Raw genomic sequence first — 26,266 nt, forward strand, 5'->3', positions numbered from 1 at the left:
TATACTGGTTTAATTCCCTATTTGTTGGTAAGTCATTTTTTAGTTAAATTCATTGGTTTTCTATGGAATATTCACATTTATATGGTTATTATTTAGGTAGCTGTTACAGTATGAGTAGTTTTTTCTGGCTTGATTTATTCCTACTTTTTAATAAAAATAAAATATTTTACCTCTTATTATAAAAAAAATTATATTCTTAAACTTAAAAAATAAAAACAAAATTTAACTAAACAATGTTGTCGAAATAAAAAGTCAAAATTGTCTAGCTGTCTAAATTAGGGAAGTAATAGTGCTTTATTACATACTCGAATTTCTTTTAGTAATTTCTGAAAATTATGAACCCTTGAAAAAATTCTGCGTACGCCACTGATTAACAATGATTACTTAATTCTTTAAAAACATATACATTAAGAAAATATTTCACATGTTTCTCAACGTGTATTTGATTTATATGACATGCTTTATTTATAAACAAAAACATATACAAAAAAAAAAAAGAAAATACAAAATATTTTCATTTTCATGTAGGTCAGTGTTTCCCAAAGTGTGGTACGCGTACCCCAGGGATACGGGAACAGTTTCGAGGGGGTACGCGTTCTTATGCGAAATAACTTGCAATAAACGAAAATTTCAAAAAATTTTCTTTAAAAGCAAAGCTAGCCATAAAAATTTACGATTACGTATTTTTCTATTGGTTATTTTTTGCAGAGTTAACAGTTAATAGTTAGTGGTGTCAACAGCCAGTTGTGATTTTTAACTTTGTTGAAATTTTTCATAGTAAAAAATACATTCATTTTTTTTATTAGTGGTACACAGCGTTACAAAAAATTTAGAAAGGGTACACAAAAGTCATAAGTTTGGGAAACACTGATGTAGGCTATGTGTTTTGTACTGTTATCTACAGGAAATTCCGAAAGTATCCACTTCAAATCAATATTAACGCTGTTTTTTGAAGCTCTGTCACCAAGGAAAAAAAAAACTTAGTTTAAGTTTCTTACACTTGAATTAATGGAATCATTTTAAACTATATATATAATCTTGACGCGAAGAATTATCTGGGCTTGAACAGACAAATAACTTATGCATTTTAAAAGCCTTTAAATTTTTTTAAAAATTGCCAATTTGGCGACACTTTTCCACCTAAATGAAAATTATAAAAATCACTGCCTTATTATAGGTTATTGGAAATTTTTATGAGTGCGACCCGCGGGCCACATTCGGCCAGCGAAGTTTTTTTTGCGATCCGCGAAATAAAATATATTAGTTGTCATTTTTTTGAGGACAATTTTCGTAAAAAATCTATATGGGTTTAAAATACTTTTCTTTCANCTTAAACCCCCCCCCCCCCAAATTTCTTCGTTTCTGTAAAATTTAACACACCAACGGTGCAAAAAAATTTAATTCTTAGGTGAAAATCTACTTCTTATTATAATTTGTAATTCAATACTTTTGTTCTGTACAACTTGATAATAATCTGACATCAATATTTAATGTTCCTACAAACATATAAGAGTCCTATAAAAAATTTTGATAAAGTTGCGGCCCGCCATTTGAATGGTGCTTTTAATTGTGGCCCCTGGCCTTATGAAAGTTGGAAACCCCCGATTTAGAACATATTATTTTTGCCTATTTTTATTTCTTTTATACCTTTTTGTTTGATATTTAATTCTGATGGCATGTTATAGAGACATTTTTTTTATAATATATTTTTTTAACCAAGTGATTTATTTGCTTCCTAAAGTTTTCAATCTTTGTAAATAATAATTTTGGAAGATCGGCTATTTTGCAAAAACACTGTGGTTCTTTTTAAAATAACAGTCCGCCCATTTATCTGCGTATAACATTTCAAGCATATAAGAACATTACGTGTCCTATAATGGATAGAGGGTGGTGGGGACAAGACAACTCTTTTCCGATAAGCGGGCAATAAAGCACAGAGCATAACCTCCTCAGAGAGAACCATCATATTTCTACAGAGGCAATAACAGATGCTGTAACATTTCCTTGCCTAAATTTCTCTGCACGGAATATATATATATATACAAGGTAAGTAAAAAGGGCCATTCACTGCAACATATTACTGAAGGAAGAATGGGTTGGAATCCAGGACGTGTCCGCGGGCGATTGGTCTCGAGATTTTTCCGATGCAAGAACGATTGGCGTTTATGATCGTTTGCTTACATTTGGTGAATTTACCTTTTATATTTATTTTTTCTACAATTACATAGCGTGGTAGTTTTGATATATTGGCATAAAAACGGGAGGTGTTTTGAGTTTTGTTATTATTTAAAAAATTATATAGAATATGAATTGTTTACTATTTTTGGGTTGGTACTAAGAAATGATGAATAAATAAATAATTATATAAAAAAAAAAGAAAATTGGAGAACTTAAAACAATTTTGTTTCAGCTGCGGAACCAGAATGTTCTATTTTCTTTTGGCGGAACCCGAAAATGTTTCAAAAATAATGTTAATTAGTAATTGTTAGGCTTGGTTGCTCAGGGGATAGTTTGCATTCAAAAGAAGGGAACCTGGTTCGAATCCCGGCGATGACTGGTCGATACGAATTCCGCACCCGGCTCGCACCAACCACAGTGTTGACGTAAAATATACTCAGTGGTAAACGATTCATAGGTAAGAGTCCCATTGCCATCGGCCTAACCGTGGAAGGTTTTTATGATTTTCCTCTCCCTGAAACGCAAATGCGGATAAGTTCCATCAAAAAGTCCTCCACGAAGACAAATGTCCCCCAATACTTGATCCAGGAGTTTCTTTGTCTTCTGCGCTGTGTTAAAAATTACAAGTCGTACACCCAAAACTTGGGTCATTGCTCAACGACGGTTATAAAATTGTGAATGTATTAACAAATTAAAAATATTAGTAATAATTTTGGAATTATTTAATTTCGAAGAATTACTTTTTGTCATGGTTGTAATTATCTATAATAATAAAGTGAAGAGTTTGTCTGTCTGTCTCTCTTATAAATACAGAACCCCTTGTGCCAGCGCCCTGAAATTTAGACAACTTTTCTTAGCCTTTTATTCTAAAAAACGCTCAAAAGTTTAAATAAGATAATTCGGGAGAGACGATTCAAAAATGGAATTTATTTTCTTATTAGCTTAGAGCATGTACATTTTGATAGGATTTACAACTAAAAACATGTTTTGCTGAATTTAATAACGTAAAGCTTCCAGGAAGGATAAGATGTATTAATAAATAAATAAAAAGTTTGAAATTATTTTGGTTTTATTAATTATACTTTTATATGCCTTTCAGTTTATGCATGATTTCTTAACGTTTTATTCAGTACTGATTTATTGATTGTTGACGTTTTTTCCATCCCCTAAGAAGAACGGGAATTCAGCTAATAGTCATATAATCATCAATAATAATCATCAATAATATTAATTTTAGGTCCAATAAAGTTGCAAAACTACGTTTAATCCGACATTTTGAATTCGCAGGTCAAAAGTGGTAGAATTTTTTTATTATTATTTTAATGTTCGTATAAGCTGGATTTAATAGATTTCTTTTTGTTTTAACAATAATAATAATAATAAATTCTTATCCATTTTTCACTCGCATTTCCCTAAAACGATTTCAGAAGGATAATCGAATTATTTAATTAGCAATTGATTATTGTTTTGATAGAAATATAGTTACTGGTTTTAGAAATGATCAGAAATTAAAAGAATAAAAATAAAACTCATAATTATCGGAAACCCTCCAACCCTTCCACGGAACTCTCCGACTTCACAGAACACCTTTTGGGAACCACTGTCTCAGAGGAATACTGTAATAAGTCATACTTTTTCTAAAGGAAGATTTTTACATGAAAGTTTCCTTATTTTTGTTTTCAGATAGGTACTTTACAATCTTTTAGAATTTTCAAGAGATATAGGGGAGAGTCGGGTAGCCCCGCCCAGCGGGTACCCCCGCCCACTGTCAATTTCATATGTATAGAATATTTTTTCAAGTCAATGGGCCATCGGACATTAATTGTTATATTAAAAAAAGATTATTTTCAAAGTTTCAAGTATTTATGCAGCTGGTAACATGGTAAACAATAGTTTTGAAAATATGTTGAATACAGTAGTCATGAAATTAAGAAAAATTGGTTGAATGTTTCGATTAAACTTCATTTTAATACTAAAAAAATAATTTTTTCTATACATACAGCATTAAAGTATGTAGTCTTAAGTTTAATTTGCACAAAGAAAGAAGTTTGTATGTAAAAAATTGTTCGAGTAATTACAAATTTACAAAAAAATTGGATTTCGGGTAGCCCCGCTCACATGAATGTCGGGTATCACCGCCCAATTTTATTTCGTCGATAAATGTACGGTTGCAAAGATTATTATTTTATTGCTTCAAATTTGAATGTTATATGCATTTTTAACAACAAATATATGTTTTAATATTATATGAAACATAAATTTATATATTTAAAAATGAAAAATTAAATATTTTTAAAATGTAATTGATATATCCAAATTAAATTTAATATCAAGAAATCATAAATATTATGATAAGCTATTTGCTTACTTATTTATTTTCACTTATTTGTGAACGAATCAATCTACAGAAGCATTTGAATGCAATCAAAATACAAAGTGAATTTGTAATTTTATAAGAAGTATTTTATATTAAGTTTATAAGAAGAGATCAACCAAATAAGTTTATATTGAAAAACAACTATTGTTATTAATTATTGTTACTTAAATTAAATTATTTTCGTTAAATATTTAATATAAATATATATTAATATTATAATACATTAATATACATTAATAATGATAAAAAGTATGACATTTGTTGTTATTAAATGATAGAATTCACTAAAAGTATATAAATATGTAATAAATAAAATAATTTTGTGATAAAAATGATAAATGAGGTTTATCTATTGTCAATACATTGGTCATTCTCATTTACACCTGAAAAAATAGCCAAAAAACACAATTTTTGTAACTGGGCGGGGCTACCCGACACATTTTGAAAAGAGCTGAAAAACATGTTTTTTAAAATTTCTATTTTTTTAAGTTTAACTATTCTTTTTTTGGTTTATTCTTTTTGCATTATTTAATTAGATGATAAAATAATAGAAACATTCAAAAATGTTGATTATTATTAGTATTATACAGAAATATAAGCAATACTCCTTAAGTGAGCGGGGCTACCCGACTCTCCCCTATGCTTAATACACAAGCACAACTCAAATTCTATTTATAATAACTGTTTTTCAAAAAAAAAAAAAAAAAAAGAAAACTTCTCCAACTAACGTGAAAATGTAACTTTTCATTATATTTCTCTAAGGCCAATTATTTAAAATGCTTTTCGGAATTCAAAACATAAAACAAATAATAATATGCTTTAAAAAATTGTCTCCAAATTATCATAAATTTGTAATTTTCAAATTATCATAAATTATTGAGTAATTCCGATTTTTCATAGTGCGATCCGATTTAGGTGCCTATTTAATCATTCATGTGTTAACCTTAAAGGAATGTATATATAGAACCTTTTANAATGGGTAGACTTGCCCCGGTTTACGGTGCTTTAAAAAATTGTCTCCAAATTATCATAAATTATTGAGTAATTCCGATTTTTCATAGTGCGATCCGATTTAGGTGCCTATTTAATCATTCATGCGTTAACCTTAAAGGAATGTATACATAGAACCTTTTACCTCGAATGCAGAGTGGGGCCAAAAGTGACCTCTAAGGTATTTTGGCAGGTACCCCAAAACCTCAGGTAACATTGTGTATAAAGTGCCCTTTATTAGGTATAAGGTGCCCAAGTTTCATAAAAAAAAAAGAGTATTTCACCATATCTTCAATTATTAATTTATAGAGGAAAAAGAAATTCAATTATCAAAGAAACTAATAAGTATAATTGAAAAGTCAGTGTACCGTTGAATCGAACATTTTCGTTAATAAAGACGGGACCATAGAATTTTGATAATCGAGTGCCTAATATATTTCTTATTAAGTTAATTATTAAATTAATTTAATAATTTGGATGTCTAATTGATTTGTGCACAGCCAAATTGGGAGGGGCCATACTGGCTCCATCAGACTGTCTAGACAGCTATATTCTTTCTAGTGTCAAAAAAAGACATTCTTAGTTACGTAATATTGTATTCCATGTTACTTTATCAAATTAACGCCAAGCTCGTTAGCCTATTTTGGCTCTTTCACTTGTTTAACTCTATCATCATCATCATCATAGTTGGCCAGACATCCCAATGTGAGCCAAAGCCTTCCTCTGAAGATTTCTCCATGACGACTTCCGATTTATCTTTGATCTCCAATTTTTTTCATTAAGTGCGAGAAAATCAGACTCCACTGAGTCAGCCCATCTCAACCGCGGCCTTCCCCGCTTTCTTTTTCCAGTGGGTCTAAAAAGCAGTATCTTTTTCATTGTGTTGTTGTCATTCTTTCGATTCACGTGGGTGACCCAATTCATTCTATTTATTTTTATGCATTTAATAATATTAGGTTGTTTGTAAATCTCGTACAGTTCAAAGTTAAATCTCCTTCTCCAGTTGTTTAACTCTATATTCAACTAAAATGAAGTCAATTTTGAATTACAATGCAAATTAAAAAATAAATAAATAAATGAAAATCAGCCACTTTTTAAGCTTCGGAAAGCTACTACTATTTGCTTTTTATAACTATTTGATGTTACTTTATTTATTTATTTCATTCGTGTAATTTTGTTTGCTAACTTATAATATGTTTCAGTTATACAAAATTAAACAAATCTTTCTGAAAAATTTCAATTCAGTTGTACCTTTAAGCACGGAAAAACTAAAGGCCTTTATACACAGAGAAACTTTCAGTAGATTAAAATTTGCCGATCTTATAATCATGAAAAATTAAGGCGTTAAATCATAATTTTCTCCCCCCTTCCAACTTGCACCAGAACCACCTATAAAAACATAACAAGTTTATGAAAAAGAAGAAAAAAATATTGCGGGTACAAAATAAAACACCTTTTTTCTTAATATTGCAAAAAAAAAGAGAACATTTTCGCGGTCGTTTCAGGCCAGTCTGATAAGAAGAATGAAATACTCGTCGCACACCCCCCTACTTCATCCCGACAGTCTCTTAAATAGATGCCCGAAGGTGATTTCATATCATCTCTCTTCAAACATTTCAACTGCGCTGAATGGCAACATCAAAGGCTGTTTTTCCAAACCCCAAGGGCTTGGAACTGTGGGAGAGGGCTGGTTGTGCACAACTCAACTCAACTTAGAAATATATACACAGGAAAAAAATTATTCTTTAGATTTCAGACGATATATAATAGACTGGAGTATTTATTTATTTCAACGCAAACCCTATTTACTAGCTGCGGGGTGTAGATTTTGCAGTTATTTACGGTTTTGAGAATGTTGCCATTTTAAAGTTGAAAATTTTATTTAGATGTTTTTTCTTTCGCTTAAAACGTGATAACTTGAGTTTTTACGGCAGCAAAAGATAGTTTGAGTAAGAAGTTAAAGTGAGGTAGCTTATTTTCCATATGTTATTCTAAAGTATAGTAGGTTTGTTACGTTTATTTCGTAACAGTTCTTAATGTTCTCGCTTCTTTAATGGGTGTTATGCTTACATTATGAGATGGTTTTATGGTAAATGTGAATCTTATTGCTTTCGCTAAAACATGGTAGATTAGATGATTGTGATAGTTATTTTCACTTTCTCGAGCTAGGTTCTTTAGAATTTAGTCGATTTCATAAAATAATATTTTACGAAATTTTTTTGGGGATAATTAAATTATTTTTTTTTAATTTAAAATTTTTGAGGATTTTAATAGTCATTTTCAGTTTGGATTGTAAGAATTTAAATTTCTAGAAAAAATGATTATTAATTTAAGTATCAGGAAATAGCTGTTGTAGGAATTCTTTTCAGTTAAGTGTAAGAGTTCTTTTCAGTTAAGTGTAAGAATTAGGTGTCTATATGGAGTTATTTTAAATTGTTCCAATTATAATTGGTTGAAATATGGACAACAACCTCACCACATTCATTATTTTTGCTAAACATTTTAAACAATTCCAACTTTCTTTTAGAAATAACTATAATACTTACTAAATAATACAGGGTGTGTAGGGTAAAAATATTAAACAGTAGTAACTCATTATTTCAGAGTAGTTGTTTATTTACGTCGCACTGGAGCTGCCCGATGGGCTATTGGCGATGGTCTGGGAAACATCCCATAGGATGACCCGAAGACATGCAATCACAATTTCGACCTCTGCAGAGGGGATGGCTATTCCACTTTGGTAGCCCTGAGTATGAAGTCGAGCACTTTACCGATACCACGCACCCTCGGTCCCTACGCAGGCTGATTTAAGTGGCACTGCAGTCACCAAGTGGTCATCCGACCACTTGGTGACTGCAGTCTCTGATGCTTGACTTCGGTGTTCTATTGCGATCAGCTCACTGGAGTTTCATTAACTCAGAACTATTCATTATTGTTACGCCATAGATTATGAAAATATCCAAAATCATTTATAGTTTGTCTACGGTAAGAACTCCCCCCGCCACAAAGTCTGAGGCTTTCTGCTGCTTTGGAAACAAGAATAACGCATTTCAGGGAAGGTACCATACCCCCATTCGCCCCCCTGTCTCAAATCGACCCCCGCTTTTGTTAAATAGACCCCTGGGGGTCTATATAGACCACTTTGGCGACTTCTGCTCTAGGGCAACACGAAGAAAAAGATTCCCTTTCTCTCGCCCACCTGAGCCAAAACCTATCTTAAGCAATGACCCCACAAACCCTACTTGAAATAGTTATACCTCGTTACCATAGTCACCGCCACGGGTCCAGACGAATGTCTAGGGGAGTTCTTACTTTAGACAAACTATAGGTGCCCATGAGTGCTGTACGGGAGGGTATTTTACCTTGAACCTATTATATATTTGTATAAAACGAAATGTCAGTATAAGAAAAAGAGCTAGGTATCAATATCTGGTATTCACACATATCTAAACATCTTAATACGCAAGGGTTTCTTTTGAGAATGTTCAGAGTACTATTACATACAAATGATATACAATGTAAGAATTTATTTCAGTTCTAAAATTGCGCTGAAATGACAGGAAACAGTCTGCCCATCCAATTAACAGCTAAGTTTACTGTTAGGAAGGTTTTTTTTCTTCTTTCTTTGACGGTTTATAATGATTTATAATTGGTACAGTTGATAATCTATGAATACAAAATCACCTAATTTTGAAACCAGACACAACTAGCATTGTCTTAAAACTATAAAAATGTAACTTAACCGGACGCGTGAATCGTGAAATCTGGTTTAATTAGTTTATCTAGTCGTGCCATCTATCATGAGAAATTGCAAATACTAGACTTTTTTGTGTTTAGCAGCTCTGTGGTGCTGCCATCTATGCGAGAATGAGAGTTTCGTATTACAGTAGTCCAGGCTCACTCAGAATACTGGAAACTCTACACATGCCGAAGGAATGGAGGAAATATCGTAATGTCAATTTTAAAATTTGAACCCCCATTCAGCCGGTCATGAGAGGGTGAAAACAGTCAAAAAATAGTTTTTCTCACAATTAACAGTTTGAATACCATATTTTTTAATGGTTATTTAACTGTTTTGGTGGAGTGTACTAAAATACCAATTAAATAAATTGTTATTCAACCATTTTTTCCGATAAACTTTCAATGCTGTATCAATCGTTTGTATTAGTTTTACATGAATTTCGCAAGTTTTTGAGTTCATTTTCAATCATTCATTAATCAAGCTCTCAAAAATTTTCAATTAAATTTTTATTATAATTATTGATTGTAATTAAACTGAAATTAATGAAATTTGTTATTAGTTTTAATTTGAATTATTTTCATAATTTTCATTCGAGTATTTTGTTCGCATGATTATAAATATTTATCATATTGATCTTTAATTTTTATCTATAGGACCTAATTTTTTTACCAGACCTAAAATGAGTACTTTTTCCGATTCAGCTTCAACTCCAATTTCACAGCGCTGGTAGATAAAAGACTATCATCATCTCCTTTTTAATAGGAATCCCACTGTTTTAGCCGTTTTAGATTATGTCTGCTGACATAAATGTTTTGGATTTAATAAGTTCTTCCGAGTATTAGTATTTAACAAACTTAACACAACAAGACAAATTTTTAGAATTGCGAATTATTTAATAGTGTATTGGCTGTTAGTGGGGGTATGATTAGAATGCAAATTTTAAACATTTCTTTAAAAAAAATACATAATCATGGAAAAAATGAAAACTTTATTTGTCTTTACTTGGTATTCACAAAAAATTGGCAATTTATATTTATCGTACTTGATGATATCTTTGAAAAATATGTTACAATTTTAAAGTTTCTTTAATAAAAATGGAAAAAAATACCTCAAGATTTTTTATTATTTTTTTTTCTGAAAAATTACAGAGTAATATTTATTTATTTTTTTTTACTATTTTTTAAGGACATAATTTAAAGTAAGTTCGCTTGCTTTTAAATTTTTTAGAAATATCATTTTTGCTAAAAATATTTTGACAGTTTTCAGTAATATAAGCAAAAATAAATGAAAATTTTGAAATTCTTAAATCTGACAAAGTATATAATAAGAAACTACTTTTATCACACCTGTCCAAAAATATACTAAAATTGCTTCACATTTTATTTAAAAAAATAAATAAATAAAAGAAATCTATAAAAGTTCGAATGTTAGCACGTGCTATATCTCCCAATCTAAGTTAAACCGTTATATTTACCATTTTTTGAAAGGTAGTTTATTATAAAACGATACTATCAAACAAAAACGTAAAAACAAAACCGCACCTAGATAAGGAAAACAAAAAATTTTAAACTTAAATTCAAGAGAGTTGCCGAAGTCATCCATATATTACCAATTTTATTCCCTCTCATAAGATAAAATAAGAAAATAATATGCTTACATAATGTGCTTACACATGCTTACATTACGTAATCCTCTCCTCCTTGTACTTTCACTTTATTTTGTAGAAGTCTAATTTTAAGAATTTTAGGATGAAATTCAAATAAATTACACAATTTTGCTTAAAAAATAAATCAAAAAATTTATAAAAAGGGGATTTTAGTGCTTTACGTAAGCATTACTTTTACCCCTTCTCAAAGATGAAGAAATCACTTACCCACTCTCCCTCCCTTGCGTGCTTACGTAATATCCAAAGTGCAATGGATTAAAAAGCAAACAACAAAAACCATTCATTATTCGCCATTTTCAAATTTTACTCATTGGCCTATGTTGGAATGAACAGGTAATAAGAGTCATTATAAGAATCCCTTGACCGCCACTGAGAATATAATTAAGGGTCTTTTCTCGAAATACCATCCTATTCATTAAAGGCTTAACAAGTTTAAGGTGATTTCGATATGTGTGGCCCGCAGCCGATATCAGTAATTCTTCCCAAATGGATACAAGCCATCCGCCATCACCTTTTCATTTAGAATCCCACTGTATCAGCGGTTATGGTTTATGTTTATTGACTAATAATAATTTGGATGTGCCTATCATTGGACTATATATTAAATTTTGGGCTTGGAAAGGCCTCGGGAGGCCCGGCAACAGTAAATTTGGTTGATGACGTTAATTCGAAAATGAAGCATAAGTAGGGATCAATATCTGACTGGTTGGAAGTTATTGCTTTCATTATTCTTAATGCGTCATCGGATTTCATTTTGCGTTCGTAAATTTTCACGCAAATCGCATTTCGTGGAGTTTTACTTGTTGAAGATGGTGGAGAGGACTGTGGGTAGCGTCTTCGTAAATTCATTGAAAGATGTAACTGTGGTTTCGGGTTTATTAAATCTAAAAATATTGGTCAGTAGGCGGCTCTTTCTCAAACTTTTATAATTCTTAAAACCTCCTTAATTATAATAATTTTAAAGTGTTGTTTATGCTGACCCATTTATTTTAGCTTGCTGTTTGCTAAGTGGGATAGAGTTAGGCATGCATTGGCCATATATAATTACTAGTTGACGATAAGAATTAGTACCATTAGATATTTTACCAGTAACCAGATTTACCAATTACTGAGTTTTAATTTAAGGAATTATTACTGAATGGTAGTCTGATGTGATTATATACTGCAATTTTTGTATAAGCCTATAAATTGTAAATTTTGCTGCCATCATTATTATCCTACCTTGGCCAAGCACCTAGTCCCATTTTTAGGGCTTTGTCTTTTGTCAAACATGGTAGGGATGCCACGCAATTTTGAACATGGTCAGGCGACGTGGGCAGCTCCTGAGCTGGTGCGCTTCTCTCCGAACTTCTGCACCACAACCAACGAGAGAGAGGACTTTCAGCCAAGACAGATTTAACGTGCACCTTACTTCGCATACGTGTCGGTTAATAATATCAAATGGTTTTTGCACCATGCTCTGAAGTATCATGCTAAAATTATCAAATATTATCACATTTACCATATTTTAAAATCATATTTTATTGCTAATTTAACGAAATTCATTACCAAAGCACTTTGGTAAAAATTACCAGATTCAGAAACACGGTAAATTTTACCATATTCTGGTAGCTTTGACCTCACTTCTTTCCCAGTGAATGAAACATTTCAATCAAAAACGAAAGTTTAATCGACAACCAATTTTGAAATTGTTTTCTCAAGAAAATCGTTTAATATTTTTCACCCTAAATGCATTTTCTTTCTATAAAACATAATAAGACATGATTTTGAGGTGTTGATATTTTTCATCCGTAGTTAGGAAATTAAGTAAAATATAAAATGCTATTTCTTTTTTTGTTGTTGTTGTTGAAAAACGTTGAAGAAACGTTAAGAGGCTTAAAAGTTTGCAACGTCTATGTTTTACGCTTTAATCGATAATAATTAATAAAAAATTTAATCGATTAATCAAAATCGTTAATTTTTTAAAATTATAATCGATATTATAAGAAAAAACTACTGATTCCAAAAATTATGTTTCTGTCTGAACTTCTATATTTTCTACTAAACTGTATTCTCATTTAATGCTTTATTATCGTCTGATAACTCTCCTTTATTTCACTGACGTTAAAAAAAAGAAGAAAAAAAAAAAGCAAACGACAAATAAACACATTTTTAGAAAAACCTCTTTTCTAAAGCTTCGACATAAAGAGAAAATTTATGGCATCGTACAGCTTGTGTGGCTCGCTTGCTAGCGCTTCGGCCTCGGATTACACGGGGTTTTCGATGTTAACTGTTATGAGATAAATAATTTATAACCTGGCTGTAAACCTGTAGCACAAATATTGATATATGAGCAATTTAACCTTCTATAAAAATATCCAAAAGGGATTCCAGTTCGGCGTGCTGTCACGTAAATTAAATAAAAGATGAAGCAAAGTTCTTTGTAAAAGGCCCAAACATCGTGCTTGGCATGAAGACAACACAGTTTATTAGTATAAAGCTTTCCTTAAAGTTTATTTATTAGAAGTTTCAATTCTAAGTTTCGGTATAAATGTTAGAAAACTTTCTTTTTGTTATCAAACTTATCGTCTCGCTTCATGATAAAAAATAAAGTTCAAATGAATTATTGCATCGTTTTATGATAGCGTTTCATATTATTTTATCAATTGGCTAAGTTTCTTTCTCTTTGCAACAGCGGTTTATTTATTGGGCTATCAATTAAATAAACTATTAATTTGCAGTCGATTTTATTAAAATGAATTTATGTCAAGGAAAATTGAATAAATGATGAAGTTAAAATAAAAGATTGCTTAAAAGATATTAAAAAAAGTAGTTTGATTTTCAAATTATTTTGAAAAAAACCGGTTGGTTATGGGAGTGCTGTCATAAAATCTACATTCAAAGATTCATTAGAATTAAGAAAAATTAGAAAGGAAAAAAAAACTCTCTGCTAAAAAAATTACATTTTTCACGTTAGCAGGATATAAAATTTTGCAACTTTTGAAGAATTAATTTTTCAAGAGAAACAATTTTTTAAGTTAAGTATTCTGTAATTTCCATGTTTGACATTTAAAATCCTTTTAAAAGTGAGGTAGAAAAATTTGTACATCATGGGTCGCAAACTAAAATTTCAGCTAAGTAAGAACACGAACGTTATCGAAATCTGACGAATCACTATCGAGGAAGCCTAATTTAAATTATCAAGACTAGTTTTGTTGCTAGATAAAATTTGAAACTGTTTTTAATGATCTTTCCTATTCCATCAGTTCATTAAAATATCAAACCAGTTTTGATATTTTAATTATCGCCATCCTGGTTATTGAATCGCTCAGTTTAGACAGCATTTTTCTTTAGTTTGCTTTAAAATATTACATTTTGAAGTTTAATGTACATATTTAATTTACTTAATATGTGACAAAAATCCGAAATATATGTATAACATTCTATATAAGTTCCTCAGCATTTTATAAAGTTGAAAAAAGAGCACAGTGTTTAAAAGGATTTCATATTTAAAATGAAACTTTAAAAAGGATTTCATTCTAATAACATATTAATTTCAATTAATTTAAAATAAAATTAATGCTTTTTATAATAAATAATCGAAATACACAAGATTTTAATCTCTAAATACGATAATATTATGAAACTTTTTTCAGATTATCTTAATTTTCGCGATGACATAAAATTTTTATAGCAAAATGTATTTAACATTATTAATGCATATGTATACTTAAAAAAATAATAAATAAAGCAATCACTGATTACATATCTAACAAAACTTCTTCTTAATTGACAGAGGAGTTTATTTCTGTTTTTGTATCTGATTAAATCTATAATTGATGATTGTTCCTCTTATCCCTGTCGGTAGAAAATTGATTCATTTTACAAGGAATCAAAACTTTTCCTGAAGCACTAATATGATAAATGAATTACGATGATTAATTGACTGTTAGAAAAAGATAAAACAGAAATCTGTTGCAAACAAGGCAATTCTTTGTGAAGGAGAAAGAGAGAAAAAACTAGCATCTAAATGAAAAATTAGGCCCAACTCGGCCTACCTGCACTAGCAAGATCATTTGTCAACAACTTCTTATTACGCCTTTCATTTTCAAGAATTTGACCTCAAATGATTCAATTCTTCTGGGTGAATGATTCATAGTAAAGAAGTAAATCGGAGACATCTCTGAAATATGATTTAGCAACTGAAGTGCAGGTCAAACTGATTCATTAAAATCTATTTTCATCTACAATGGCAGTTGATTAAGTGCAGACGATTTTTTTTCCCTCGAAAAAGAACATTAAAAAAAAAATGGTTGACTGATGGTGATTCTTTCTTCTTTAAAAACCATGGGAAGCTCACCAGGTAGAAATGAGTCATTTATGTTAAGTAACAGATAAACAAGAACGAATAGTTTTGGGACTGTTATGCATAAAAAATAGCGGCAGCTGCTAATCAGAGTAAAAATTAAAATATGCAATTCATCACTTATTATTTAACAAATTTATTTTCATCTACAAAGACAGTTTAGTAAGTGCAGATGTTTTTATTTTTTTTATTTTCTTTATTTTCTTTTTTTATTTTCTTTATTTTTTTTTGTTCGAATAAAAACCATTCAAAGAAAATAGGGGAAAAAATGGCTGATGGATGTGATTCTTCTTTAAAACTTACGGAATGCTCACCAAATAGAAATGGGTGCGACTTAAAGTAACAGATGTACGAGAACAGATATTTTGGGGAACTGTTATGAAATAAAAAAGAGCAGTTAACGATAATAAGTGTAAAAACTGAACTCACATAGAACAATTCATCTCACATAGAAAATTTTTTATTGAGTGTTTATATCAATTACAATAATACTGAAACTCTCCTTTAAATTATTAGTACTCCTGTTCGGAAAAAATATTTAGAAAAATGAAATTTGATTCGTATAAAAGAACATTTTTAATGTGCATTTTTGTTGATTATAACACATAACCAAAACATACAATATGTTCCGTAAAAAAGAACATTATCGTTTAAGTTTTTATGTCTTTGTCATCAGCTACAGTTATTATACTTAAAGCGTTCTGGAAAAAAAAAAGTACCACTTCAGCTGAAAATTAACAGTAAAAAAATTTGGTTTGATAAATTTAAAAGAGTATTTTTTTCTTCTTTTTTCTATTTCCGTTATGTCGACAATTTGATAAATTTTCAACAGCATTTGAAATAAACGAAGAATATGAGCATTATTAAGTTTTGAAAACTATCAAACTTTAATTTCTGAACAATAACGAGAATCCATTGATATCCATTTGAAAAAAACCTATAGAACTATTGAGGAGGCTCAACTTTGAGGAGCCTAAGTGAAAAAAAAAAAATCAAAATTGAAGCTTTGTGTTGAAAGCAAAAGTAAGATGACAAAACTCAAGTTAATTAATTTCTATGTTTACATACCTAAATATTAAAAAAGAAATTAGCGTAGTGACATGACATTTTATTTTCATTACGTAAATAATAATAATAAATATTGAGAGATTTTAATTTTTTACGATACGTGACTTTGCATTTAATTATGCTGTTTAGTGCGGAGTTAGTACGTAGCAACCATAGTAGTGGCATAGTTTTCGGGGTTAGGGAGTCTGAGGGCAATGCAGTGCTTGGTTAATAAAATTATAAAAAATCTATATATAGTGATTTATTTTGCTTAGTGTTTTAAAAATGTATATAATAACAATAAAATTATATATTTTATGTAGTCAAATCTTTTTTTTTCTTTGCAATTGACTAATTGGGTGATGACGAAATCAAATAGAAGGCCTCTGTCTTCACTTCTATGGTCTCAACCAATTTTCAGCTTTGAGGTGGTACAAATACAAATGGCGAAGTAGAGGGGAAAAAAGATACTTCGTTTTTGGTTTAATTCAAATTTAGTTTTTTGCAAGTACTATTGGAAGGTATCTCAGCTTTGATTCGGAAGAGGTTGATTGTTTAAATTTTAATTATAAATCGTTGGCTAATTAGGAGATCAAGAATTGTTCAATAGTTATAATACTGATAAAAATATTAATTTCATAACACTAAACAATTGTTCCATGACTATAAAATGCTGTACAAATTCTGGAAATAACTCGAAAATTGCAAGTAAGGATGAATATTTTGTTGTCCAAACTTATTTTTCTAATTTTATTCTCTTCTGTTTTTTGCCTATTAATGACATATAATGAATCTTGAAAAGTGAATTTTGTTTTAAATTATTTAAAAAAATTGTTTTCCCCAGTTATTGTTTGTATGAAGGAAACCAACATAAGAATGAAAAGAATATTCTCATTGTTTGATTTAAAATTATATTACTATTCATAACAGTTAATATAATTTTTAGTAAATATGTAGGAAGTGATACAAATAACTAAATAATTATATATACTTAAGGAAGAAATTTAATTATTTAAAAGAATTATCACTAAAAGAAGAAAAAAATAAATTTTGCATATTATTTTTTTTTATGAGGTGTGATTCTAGATTCTTTAAGTTACCTAAATTTACCTAGATTCTTTCAGTTAGGTGAAATTTTTCCCAATTGTTAGCGTCTTTTTTTAATTTTATATGAATGACGTTTTCTTCGTTCCATTTCTCACAACTTTGCAATTCTGATTTTGATTGTAATTATTTATTTTAAATGTTATTAATTTTAAATGTAACTTGCATCAACTGTGTTTTTTTTAAACATTTTTTTATTTAATACGAGAAAGTTTTTTTTCTTCTAACTTTCAAATTTGAAGTTTTCATTTTTGGAATTCTCCTTTGTTCTTCATTTTCATCTCGTTCTTCAACATTTAAAAACTGGGTTGATTTTTTGTTTTTTGGTTATTTTTGTGACTCTAAATTTAATAGAAATAATTTTTTACTTCAGTTTAAAATAAATCAGTCATCGGTAGTCAAACAAGCTATTATACAGTAAGTAGGTTATCTATACACACACGCTGAGAAAAAAGTATTTTCGAAACTTACCAGAATATGGCAAAATTTTCCATGTTTCAGGCTCTAAGGAAACTCCAGAAAGCTCGGGAAGTTTTACCGAAGAGCATTGATAATTTTCGTAAAATTAGCAACGCAAATAAAGTTTTTATATTATGTAATAGAATTTAGTAAATGCAAAAGTTGAAGTGGAAAAATTATATAAGAGGAAAAATTAACAAATGAATTGTTTTAATACCATGCATTTTCATTTTTATAACTTGAATTGTTCCTTTTTTTTTAACCAAAAATATCATTACCATACAGTTCCTTGAATTATTTCTACAGTGTATACATACATAAATGTAATGTCTTCTTGACTTAGGCACATGCATAGGTCAGAAGAAGCTAACCTCTCCTTCTAAATAAACATACATTAAAATTACGGCACTTTAACACGGAATTAAATTTTTATATCAAAAAGACTTTTTTAAAATCCTTATCAGTTTTTATTACATTAATATTTAGTTGCCGTACTTAAATGGCGTTTTTCAAAACACTTTTTCCAAGTGGAAAAAAAGAAAAAAACTGTGATGAAAAAAATAAACTATGCTTGGATATTTATAATTATAAATTTTATTTCCATTTAAGATAATAAAAATCATAATTGCAAGGATTTTTTTGCAATGCCGACCTAGAGAAAGATTTTTCGTCATACAGGTATCTAAAGGGCAGATTTGCTCCCACAGTAAGGACAGATAATACGGAGAATGAAACAACATGCCTTGCCCGGGATTTGAACCCAGAACCTTTCTAATGTAAGGCCAGTTCCCTAACCCTTACGCAGGAAAGTCGGCGTAATTGCGTCAGAAATGATATTCTGGCTGTATGATCTCTCAATCGAGAGTATTCTGATTTCATCCCCTTAAGGGATTTCTTATTTTTTTGGATGAAGAAGTGGCCATTGTCTAAATCTCAAATTATGCTTAATAAAATCTAAATTTACATTCAACGATTTGTACATTATTTCCTGGAAACTCAATGGTTCAATTCCTTCATTAATGGCCTAAATGAACATTCATGTACTACACTATACAACTATGGGCGGCTACTGACGGAGACACAAAACTTCCGTCATAGTGACGTTTAGGTAATTTTAAAATTTGTTTTGAGAAATTGTAAAAGAATAATCTTTTTTCTTTTATTTGTATGAAAATACAGAGAAAAATTATGTCTTTAAAGTATAAAAAATAACTTTTAATCTCAAGCCAATCTTGTAAAATTTTGTTAGGATATGATATAATTAGGTGTTTGTGGAAGCTCTTATACACTATTCTAAGTTCGTTTACCAAAATATACGCTGGATGAATGAACTGAGGCTATTTAAGTATACCTTAGTCTTAAGAAAATCGTAATATTCTGAGAGGTTTTGAAAAAGTCATGAGCTTGTTCCTACTTCCTACGGTTTGTAAGAAAATTTTGCTACACTTATGTAGCAAATTTTATATTTTAACATGTGATTCTTTGTTTAATAAATTTGATTTAAAATAATTTTCTACAATTCAGAAGTTTATGTGAAATATCACTTAATTGTAGTTTTCTCGTGGTGGAGCTTTCTCGTGGTTTAAAATGTTGAAAATCCGAAATTCTGGAAGCTTAGAATAGTTCTGATTGCCTGCCACTCTAAAATATTTTGCGAAAAGCGAGTAGTTGGCAGCCCAAAGCCACATTGAAATGAAATTCATCTTAAAAATACGTGAAAATTGCTCATTTTCTTATAATAATTACTTTCAAAGTTTAGTTAAGAATTATTTAAGTAAGATAAGGCTTATCATTAATAGATTATTACTTACAAATTATTATTATTAAAGTTAATTAAAAAATGTCTTATAAATGAATTTTTTTTTCTAGAGCTTACGCCTTTGAACCTCGTGCAATCCCCAGCGCTGCTGCGTAGTGTTTTTTATTTTAATACGCTACTGGAATGAGTATTTTTTTTAACTCTTAAAAATAAAAAGAATTTACAATTGTAAGCCCTATTTTTAATAATAAGGTAGTAGCATAAAAATATTAGTTTAGAAACAGTGAAGGAGGGGGAGAAGGGTGGTGTCACCTCTAAAGAGCATACTTTTTCCATGAATTAGATTATGAATGAAAATTATGCATGAATATTTCTTAAAATAATATGGTTCAATAACAATTAATTTATTTAAATTGCTTGAAATTAGTGTATTTGTTCATTACATCATTGTAGCTCCACCTGACTCATTTATTAATTCTACAAAAATAAAATAAATAAATGAAGTTCAAGGATAAAATAAATGAATACATGAATTACAATAAGTGTTTTGACTGCACGACAATGAGTTTAATTAAAATCTCAGTTAAATGTTTTTTTTGTGGTATATTTTGGCCTACATTTCATAATAATTTGTTACTATGAGTTTAGTTGGTTTGTGGTTTTCAGTGTAAGAGCCAGATAATGAATTAGATTCCACCGCACCATGAATTAGATTCCTTGGTTAAGTAAATCGTGGTATTTGTTTATTCAGAAGCGAATCAGGTTACACATACACGTTCGACGTGGCTTACAGGTATTCAATTAAATTTGACTTAAATCACGTGGTTTGGTATAACCGCTTCTATTCTTTTCTAGTTGCAGTTCCCAATTGCAGCATGATCCTTACTATAACTAGAAAAGTGAGCCTTCCGGATGTAATTTTTTTCAATCCAATAGAAAGAGCAAAAAATTTATTTTGTTTTATTTCGTTTAAAATTAATTTTATTCGTTCGTTCTATTTCGACCAGTTAATTGTAACTGCTAATTGAATTTTCCTGATTAATGGCACACAAAGAATAGGGAAATAGTTAGAAATGAAGACCCAGATCGGAACTTAACTGTTGAAGCATGTTCTTTAAAAGTAACTAAAAAATAAATTTTCTAAAAGCTTTTTCATTACTTGACTAATAGAAGGAATAAAAAAAATAATTGCGTTCAACAAGGACCATTTAAAAGAATTAGATGAAACTGTTTGTTGCATTTTGGAATTCATTTCGCTAATTCCTTCCAGAGAACTTTAGTGACTCAATTGATTAAGTGCAAACGATTTTTTGAATACTTTTTTTCATACTAAAAAGGAAAAACCAAATGATTGATCAACGTGATTTTCGTTACTTTTTGACTAATAGAAATGGCTAAAAATTTATTTCGTTTCCGAAGCAACAATTTTTATATTTAGCTGCAAACGTTGTTTTTTTAGAACTTAATTGACGAATCATGTACTACAACAAAAATAATTAAAATAGTATTTTTTAATACAATTTTCATTTCTTCATGACCAATAGAAAGGAGGGAAGAAAAAATAATTTTCTTTAACAAGGATCTATTTCGAGCATTTAAACTGTTAGAGTAACTGTCACTTTTTAGAACTTAACCGGTCTAACCGTTCTTAATGAGAACTGTAATGACTCAATTGGGTATACTATAGCCTACGTCACAGATCGTGTTATTCCTACTAAATTTAACTAGTAAACAGCATTTTCTGCGAACCTGATTTCTAGCAACAAGTAAAAGCATCAAACGAAGTGTCTTGTTTATAAGTCGCTACTCGCCAGGTTGGAATTGTATTAGTCTAAGTTCCTTTGGAAATAATTTATATTGTTGTTTTACCGAAGTTTATGAATTTAGTAAGCATATTTAAAACTCAGTTTATTAATTAAACTAAAAGGTAAATGTTATTCCTAGTAAGTGGAAGTAGTTGTGCTTTTTTCTTATTATACCCAATTGATTAAGAACGAAGAATTTTTCGAATAACTGTTTCTCATTCTGAAAAAGGAATTGATGATTGATTTTCAATATTTTTTTGAATCGCAGAAAGAACGAAAAGAAATTTATTTCTTTTCCGAGTAATAATTTGTTATCTGAAATAAAATAAAAAATTAAATAGTTTATTTTATACAGTTTTCGTTTCTTCCTGACAAACAGAAGGAGCGAAAAAAATTATATTCGTTTAAGAAGGATCTATTTAAAACAATTAAACTGTTACAAAGAAACCGTTACTTTTTAGAACTCAACTTGTGAAACTTGTTCTTTAAAGAGAACTGTAATGACTCAATTGATTAAACGCAAACGATTTTTCGAATAACTGTTTCTCATTCTGAAAAGACCATTGGTGATTGATTTTCTGAATAGTAGAAAGAACGAAAAAATAATTTTGTTTCAGAACAATAATTTGATACAAGTAGTTGCAATTTCCTTTTTAAACTAGTGTAAAAAGTTCTTCAAATACAACTATTATTACTCAGTTGATTAAATGCAAACGATTTTTTCAATAAACTTTTTTTTCCCACTTCAAAGGGGAAAAAAAATGGTTGATAGATGGCGACTCATTCTTTTTCAAAAGTCACATCTCAGCAGGTGTGCATGTCGAAGCCGCACAAAAAGCAGAGTTAAACACCACCCGAACATTGTGGAAGAAGGAGTTTATCCACCTTTGCCCTGCCAGATTTCATATACGGTAACCCTGAACGTGTGATCTCATATTTCTACAGCGCGGCACGATATTTTTCAAGAAGTCCTCATTTACTAGATTTCGCCGCAGGTGAACCTGTCAATTACAGGCAACCACCCAGAATGCCAAATAGACATGTCTTGAGCGCATGACGACACGACAGTGTATAGCTGTAACATAAACATGCCAACGGTGAGTGATATATCTCTGCGAAATCAACGTTGTGTAGTTCCTGTGAGTTAACGACTAGAGCCATCATTTTTAACAAAGTACGTGATTGGAGAGCGAAACCGCAACACAATCACCCTCAGGTGAATATGTGGCGAATGCTTGGCTCCTCTTTCTGTAGAGTTGGCGATTTTTTTTTATAGTCACTTTTACTGAGAACAGTCGATAGGTTTCTCTTTCTTTATCAATATGCAAGAAAAATTCTATTCATAGAAATTTCTGATCTTAAAAGTCATTCTAAAATAATTTGCAACTTAAAAAAAATTTCTCGAATTGGGCATATCATGACACTTTTCGTATTGCAGATTGTTGTGCAGAAAAAGATGCAAGTTATAGGTAAATTTGGAAGTTATTTTTTCTAGAAAAATGCTCCGATCGTAACTCCAATTTGGTACGCAGCATACAGGAGCACTATACAAAATCATTATATTTCATATTTGTAATCAAACGCTTTAATTTTCTATGTTCATACGCATTGCAAAATATTTTCTCTATTTTAAGAAATAAATAAATGTTTACTATCTTTAATTATATATAAAAAGAATCTAACATTAAAAAGCTCTAAAATGAATTAAAGGAGCAATGTTTCGAAGCTCTGAAAAAATTAGTTTCTTATGATTTCTTGTAGAATTTATAGATTTCGTGACAGATTTGATTCGAGTTTTTGAAAACAAATTTAAAGTAATTAAAAATTTATTTCAATGTAACTGGATGCTTTTTTTAATAAAAGTTAGTTAATACGCTAAGTTAAATTTGATGTTCTAAGTTAAATCCTTTGATTCGTGTTGGTCTTATTTGTTCAAATAGAAAAGTCAATTTGGGTAAAAATGGGAAAAGTACACAAGAATCAATGTCTTAATTGCCTGTATAGATGCGTAAATAAATGCAAGGACAAAATTGTACTTTCTGTACATAAAATGCTAATTACTTATAAACTATCGGTCCTATCGGCCCTATCGGCTCAGATTGTTAACTTTCAAATTAGCATAAAAAATTACATAGAAAAATTTGCGTTTCATGTTCTTATGATTCTTATATAACAATGTAAAGAGTGAATGTAAGGACATGTGAAAATTATTACTTTTAATAAATAAAAACAACTGCAATTTTCAAGCTATTTAATCTATTAACTTGTGTATATTCTCGATTGATTCAATGTGACAAATTTATCTTAGCAATGTCTCACTAGTTAAGACAGCAATATCAGATGCGTGAATAAGTACTAGTACAAAATTGTACTTTTTGTTTATAAAACACTCTTTACTTGCAAACTATTTGATTGGTCGTCTCGTTATTGGTGTAATTCAATTCAGTGTGAAAAAATACATCGGAAAATATGCCACACTTTCTTCTCCAGAAGAATTTCGAATTATATTTCCCCCCTTTAATTCCTCCCTCATTTCCCTCAAATAAGAAAAAAGTATACAGAGGAGGGTTCTCAGATGTACCTTATTCTAATGTAACAAAGCATTTTGTCAAAAAATATTTTGGGTGTTAATTTTTCCGAAGGAAAAGTCTAATTTACTGGATTTTATGAATAAATAATTTTGCACATTGCTTGACAATACTAAGGAACAAGATATACATCTTCCGGAATAGTTAATAATAGACGTTGATTGAAGAAATGAAACTAAGTACATATTTAGTAGAGACAATGTGCATTTATTATTAAGCAAAATAATTCAGATATCGATCCGATACCTCAGCGCACTGCGCACTTATGTGATTGCACATTGGCGTCCATAAACAGAAAATCTTGATCCACCACAACCTTAAAAAAACAATCATGATCCAAAATAATCTCTCAGCAATACAGATGTGATATAACGCTACCTCGATCAAAGAGGCGTTCAGCCATTGTGCATGATACATATCGATCTCGTTCATGAACCAATTGTTGTGCACAATGTGTTCCACTCTAACTGGTAGCCAGAATCACTTGGCATAGTGAATTGGGATTCGCCGGAGAACATCACTCTGGACCATTGGTGGTTACCCCAACCAGTACGTTCCAACAACATAATCTTTCTCAACGATGGCGTGGTTATAACGGGATGCAAACCAACTTGATTTTATCACCGTGAGATGGTTCTGGAAGAAACATGTGTACCGGTAGTGGTTACTAGGTCTACAACTATCTGCCTAGGAGAGACATCTCTGTTCCTTTTCGTCACTACAGATACATATCTGCAGTGGTGTCTTGAGTTGTGATGTTCATACAACAATCACCAGAAAGCTATCTCAGTCAGAGGTCTCTTTTAATCGCGAGTTGAAATTTTTTAACTCTCCCATTATTGCGATTACAGTGTTGACATTTTAACCTGCTTCCAGTCGTCTAACTGCTCGTCCATGATCGTAAGAACTCAAATGATATCTTGCTAACATTTTGCACTTAATTATTGCAACACCACACTAAATTTCATAGAAATAAATTCAACAACCTATGATGCTATTGCGGTCAAATACCTAACATTTTGAGTTTTCGAATGAATGAAGTTGTGTGTGTGCACTGTCTTTTGCACAGACAACGGGTACTGCTCTATCTCACCCTCTACACTTGATTTTACTGTTATTGGTCTGCTGTGAAGAACGCTACTTTGCATAAATTCTTCCTTGGCAGTTGTCAACCAATGTGTTAAAAGTTGTTAAGTGCTAACAGTTTCTTTTCAAAAACTTTAAATTAATCCATTTGTATTAATTAATTTTAGCAAAATATTCAATTTCATTAGAATAAGTATTTAATAACTTTAAATTTGAGCTCAATATTTCGAATTGAGTCGGACGTTGAATGCATATAATTGTTAACGTGGTGCTTTTTTTGTGAAAGACTTATTCTCGTGCTCTTTTTTCTGGGCTATTTTTTTGTTGTTGTTGCTTTTACCGAGCTGTTATTTTCAGTATCTTTTTTCTGGCGTTTTTTTTTTATCTGTGTCTTTTTCCAAGTGGATTTGTTTCGGTGTTTTTTCCCAGGATGTTCTTTTCGGAGCTTTTACCACTCTGTTATTTTTGGTGCCGTTCACAGGGCGTTTTTTTTTCTGGTGCTTTTTTTCGTTGAATTTTTTACGGGTATTATCTCTGGGATATTCTTTTTGTTACTCTTCCTGCATTCATCAACTTAGCAACGTATAAAATCTAAAGCAACAATATTATTCAACACGATTAGAAAATCTACGAACAATGTATGAATACGTTTTAACTCGGAGAAAGTCCTAAAATGATGCACGGGCTGTGTTTTGAAAAATAATGTGCAAGGATCTCCTCCAGAATTTTTTTTAAAAAAAATTTCTGAAATTCAAAATCAGAATTTCAAAAAAAAAAAAAAAAATAGACGCAGACTCTATTCTTCTAAATGTGCATTGCCTTTCAGTAAATTACAATAGCTTTTCCAAAAACCTATAAATATTCAGCACAAAATATGCTGCTTCAATCTTCTTAAACACAGCCTCATTAAAATGTAATCAGCACAAACTTTCCTGGTTTTTTCTTTTTCTTCCCCTTACTGACTTAAATTAGAACAAAATATCTGTGCCGTTATAACCTTATTACAACAACTCCAGAATCTCTTACAAGAAACACAAAACAAAGCTTTCGTTAATGGGGGTTACTAGACGATAAAAAAAAAAAATATTTGCCGACCCGAGATATTTCTTGAAAGGGCATT

The sequence above is a fragment of the Parasteatoda tepidariorum genome, chromosome 8 (assembly GCF_043381705.1).
Source record: "Parasteatoda tepidariorum isolate YZ-2023 chromosome 8, CAS_Ptep_4.0, whole genome shotgun sequence".
NCBI classification, from domain to species: Eukaryota; Metazoa; Arthropoda; class Arachnida; order Araneae; family Theridiidae; genus Parasteatoda; species Parasteatoda tepidariorum.